At 51.9% G+C, this 5000-nt stretch overlaps 1 non-coding gene across 1 annotated transcript in view; it reads right to left on the bottom strand.

Moving 5' to 3' along the window:
* The window catches only part of LOC124590642, a 1910-nt gene extending 741 nt beyond the window's left edge, over positions 1-1169 (bottom strand). Inside the window, exon 1 of the ribosomal RNA XR_006976700.1 lies at positions 1-1169. This exon is cut by the window's left edge and continues 741 nt beyond it. This is a non-coding gene — a ribosomal RNA (small subunit ribosomal RNA).
* Positions 1170-5000: the final 3831 nt, after the last annotated feature.

Here is a 5000-nt window from a genome sequence, read left to right as displayed (position 1 = left end):
CCGAGTCATCGGAGGAACTGCGGCGGATCGCTGGCTGGCATCGTTTATGGTTAGAACTAGGGCGGTATCTGATCGCCTTCGAACCTCTAACTTTCGTTCTTGATTAATGAAAACATACTTGGCAAATGCTTTCGCTTCTGTTCGTCTTGCGACGATCCAAGAATTTCACCTCTAACGTCGCAATACGAATGCCCCCGCCTGTCCCTATTAATCATTACCTCGGGTTCCGAAAACCAACAAAATAGAACCGAGGTCCTATTCCATTATTCCATGCACACAGTATTCAGGCGGGCTTGCCTGCTTTAAGCACTCTAATTTGTTCAAAGTAAACGTGCCGGCCCACCGAGACACTCACTCAAGAGCACCCTGGTAGGATTGCAACGGGGTCCGCCTCGGGACGCACGAGCACGCACGAGGCGCGTCGCACGCCTTCAGCTCGCCCCACCGGCAGGACGTCCCACGATACATGCCAGTTAAACACCGACGGGCGGTGAACCAACAGCGTGGGACACAAATCCAACTACGAGCTTTTTAACCGCAACAACTTTAATATACGCTATTGGAGCTGGAATTACCGCGGCTGCTGGCACCAGACTTGCCCTCCAATAGATACTCGTTAAAGGATTTAAAGTGTACTCATTCCGATTACGGGGCCTCGGATGAGTCCCGTATCGTTATTTTTCGTCACTACCTCCCCGTGCCGGGAGTGGGTAATCTGCGCGCCTGCTGCCTTCCTTGGATGTGGTAGCCGTTTCTCAGGCTCCCTCTCCGGAATCGAACCCTGATTCCCCGTTACCCGTTACAACCATGGTAGGCGCAGAACCTACCATCGACAGTTGATAAGGCAGACATTTGAAAGATGCGTCGCCGGTACGAGGACCGTGCGATCAGCCCAAAGTTATTCAGAGTCACCAAGGCAAACGGACCGGACGAGCCGACCGATTGGTTTTGATCTAATAAAAGCGTCCCTTCCATCTCTGGTCGGGACTCTGTTTGCATGTATTAGCTCTAGAATTACCACAGTTATCCAAGTAACGTGGGTACGATCTAAGGAACCATAACTGATTTAATGAGCCATTCGCGGTTTCACCTTAATGCGGCTTGTACTGAGACATGCATGGCTTAATCTTTGAGACAAGCATATGACTACTGGCAGGATCAACCAGGGAGCTGCGTCAACTAGAGCTGAGCAGCCGGCCGCCCGGGAGTGTGTCCCGGGGGCCCGCGCGAACACGCAAGCGTCCGCTCAATTATTCTGCAAACAGGAGGAGGCTGAGCTCCCCTGCACCATACACCTCGAAACCCTCTCAGGTCCCGGCGGCGCGCAGCGCCGTCCTAAGTACTTGGTCGGGTTCGAGAGAGGCGCAATCGCCCGGAGTTTGGCGAGTAGACGCTTTAGGTGCGACCACCCGTGCTCCCAACTGAGCTTGCCGCTGCCGACAGAGGCCCGGGAGCGTGCTGTCGTGGCATTGCCGGCGGGAGACAACACGCGCCACCTACGGTGACCGGCAGCTCCAACGCCAGCGCCACAGAAGGACAAAAGCCCCACTTGGGTGCCGAAGCGAACTCTCCCAGCACAGCGCACGCGCCAACACGTCCGCACAGCTGCGATACAAACCACCTGCGAGAACCGCAGAGGCGACCGAGCAGCAGACGGCGTCGCGGCGCCGAGCGCCGGGCGGCGGCGCATCCTCAGCGCACACAGTCCTCAATCGGACCAGCACACTGCAGATGTCCACCGCGCTTCGCACCGGGCCCGCGAGGACCTACTTTGGCCGCACGGCGCCGCGTGCAGGGTGCGCCGGCGCGCAGCTGCGCCGCCTGCCGCCTCCGTCGGCCGGCGCGCCTGCCACTGGCCGCCCCCACCAGCCGGCTGTAGCGCGTGCGCCCACGCACCGCGCGGCCAGCACGCCGGGAGGCCCCCCCTCACCGGCCGGGGACGGTCCCACCCAGCCACCGCCGCGTATCGCTTCACACCCAGATGCCATTCACGTTCGTGGGCATGGTGGGTATCGCTGGAACAACCGGTTGGTAGCTCAACCGATCGTCGCCATCACTGATTCACCTCTAGCGAGAACAACCGCACCACAACGGTTTACCAGTTGTTCATTTGCGTAACGTCACCAGCAAACGTAGGCGTCCATCGCCATTTGCAAATTCAACGATTGTTGCATGCCTGTGTCAGGTGTCACGACACACTATGTCTGCCCACATACACGCAACAACATGTGCACGCTTCGCGAACACGTGGAAGGTGGCCCCCGTACGTATGCGATGTCCATTGCGCGAACGACTGTCAACCGGCCTCTGTCGCATGTCGCAGATGTGGAACGCAGTGCACCATGCTATCACGGTGTGTGAGAAGAGACGACTACGTCTGACAACACGCGCCACTACATCAACAGACGGCTCATGCTGATCGCCATCCAGGGCATACCACACTGCAATCCAGCTCTTATAGGGAGACGACACGTAGCTGAGTGCACAACATTTGGACCGCATGGTTCGCCGTTGTTGGCGCAGTCGTTGTACGGTCACATGTACCACGATGTATCATTCAGTACATGAGGACCAATGTGCAGTACAGTGTGTGATTTGGACGTACAACATCAGCGGACAGTTGACACAGGCCGTACCACAGCGTAGGCTAAGTGCTTCGCCATGCAAATGCCAATGAACAACTGCAAATGCCAATGAACAACTGCAAAGGGCATTGAGCATGTACGTCCTGCTGCCATCCACATTACAGTGTATAGCTGCAAGGTGTTTAACATGAAGCGATACACTGGGGACCGGGCAGTGCGAGTAGCAAACTATATTGCGGGGGTTGCAGTTAGGCAACACTACACTAATTTAACGCGTCGTATGACAATTACAGAGCAGGTTAAGGCCCAACGTGTGTTGGGTTAAGGCCCAACGTGTGTTGGGTTAAGGCCCAACGTGTGTTGGGTTAAGGCCCAACGTGTGTTGGGTTAAGGCCCAACGTGTGTTGGGTTAAGGCCCAACGTGTGTTGGGTTAAGGCCCAACGTGTGTTGGGTTAAGGCCCAACGTGTGTTGGGTTAAGGCCCAACGTGTGTTGGGTTAAGGCCCAACGTGTGTTGGGTTAAGGCCCAACGTGTGTTGGGTTAAGGCCCAACGTGTGTTGGGTTAAGGCCCAACGTGTGTTACGTTACGGCGCAACGTGGGTTACGTTACGGCGCAACGTGGGTTACGTTACGGCGCAACGTAGGTTACGTTAAGGCGCAACGTAGGTTACGTTAAGGCGCAACGTAGGTTACGTTAAGGCGCAACGTAGGTTACGTTAAGGCGCAACGTAGGTTACGTTAAGGCGCAATATAGGTTACATTAAGGCGCAATATAGGTTACATTAAGGCGCAATATAGGTTACATTAAGGCGCAATATAGGTTACGTTAAGGCGCAATATAGGTTAGGTTAAGGCGCAATATAGGTTACGTTAAGGCGCAATATAGGTTACGTTAAGGCGCAATATAGGTTACGTTAAGGCGCAATATAGGTTACGTTAAGGCGCAATATAGGTTACGTTAAGGCGCAATATAGGTTACGTTAAGGCGCAATATAGGTTACGTTAAGGCGCAATATAGGTTAGGTTAAGGCGCAATATAGGTTAGGTTAAGGCGCAATATAGGTTAGGTTAAGGCGCAATATAGGTTAGGTTAAGGCGCAATATAGGTTACGTTAAGGCGCAATATAGGTTACGTTAAGGCGCAATATAGGTTACGTTAAGGCGCAATATAGGTTAGGTTAAGGCGCAATATAGGTTAGGTTAAGGCGCAATATAGGTTAGGTTAAGGCGCAATATAGGTTACGTTAAGGCGCAATATAGGTTAGGTTAAGGCGCAATATAGGTTAGGTTAAGGCGCAATATAGGTTAGGTTAAGGCGCAATATAGGTTAGGTTAAGGCGCAATATAGGTTAGGTTAAGGCGCAATATAGGTTAGGTTAAGGCGCAATATAGGTTACGTTAAGGCGCAATATAGGTTACGTTAAGGCGCAATATAGGTTACGTTAAGGCGCAATACAAGTTACGTTAAGGCGCCATACAGGTTAGGTTAAGGCGCCATACAGGTTAGGTTAAGGCGCAATACAGGTTAGGTTAAGGCGCAATACAGGTTAGGTTAAGGCGCAATACAGGTTAGGTTAAGGCGCAATACAGGTTAGGTTAAGGCGCAATACAGGTTAGGTTAAGGCGCAATACAGGTTAGGTTAAGGCGCAATACAGGTTAGGTTAAGGCGCGATACAGGTTAGGTTAAGGCGCAATACAGGTTAGGTTAAGGCGCAATACAGGTTAGGTTAAGGCGCAATACAGGTTAGGTTAAGGCGCAATACAGGTTAGGTTAAGGCGCAATACAGGTTAGGTTAAGGCGCAATACAGGTTAGGTTAAGGCGCAATACAGGTTAGGTTAAGGCGCAATACAGGTTAGGTTAAGGCGCAATACAGGTTAGGTTAAGGCGCAATACAGGTTAGGTTAAGGCGCAATACAGGTTAGGTTAAGGCGCAATACAGGTTAGGTTAAGGCGCAATACAGGTTAGGTTAAGGTACGACATAGGTTAGGTTAAGGTACGACATAGGTTAGGTTAAGGTACGACATAGGTTAGGTTAAGGTACGACATAGGTTAGGTTAAGGTACGACATAGGTTAGGTTACGGTACGACATAGGTTAGGTTACGGTACGACATAGGTTAGGTTACGGTACGACATAGGTTAGGTTACGGTACGACATAGGTTAGGTTACGGTACGACATAGGTTAGGTTACGGTACGACATAGGTTAGGTTACGGTACGACATAGGTTAGGTTACGGTACGACATAGGTTAGGTTACGGTACGACATAGGTTAGGTTACGGTACGACATAGGTTAGGTTACGGTACGACATAGGTTAGGTTACGGTACGACATAGGTTAGGTTACGGTACGACATAGGTTAGGTTACGGTACGACATAGGTTAGGTTACGGTACGACATAGGTTAGGTTAC

Source organism: Schistocerca americana, unplaced genomic scaffold (genome assembly GCF_021461395.2).
Source record: "Schistocerca americana isolate TAMUIC-IGC-003095 unplaced genomic scaffold, iqSchAmer2.1 HiC_scaffold_77, whole genome shotgun sequence".
NCBI lineage: Eukaryota > Metazoa > Arthropoda > Insecta > Orthoptera > Acrididae > Schistocerca > Schistocerca americana.
This window is presented reverse-complemented; position numbering and strand designations above follow the sequence as displayed.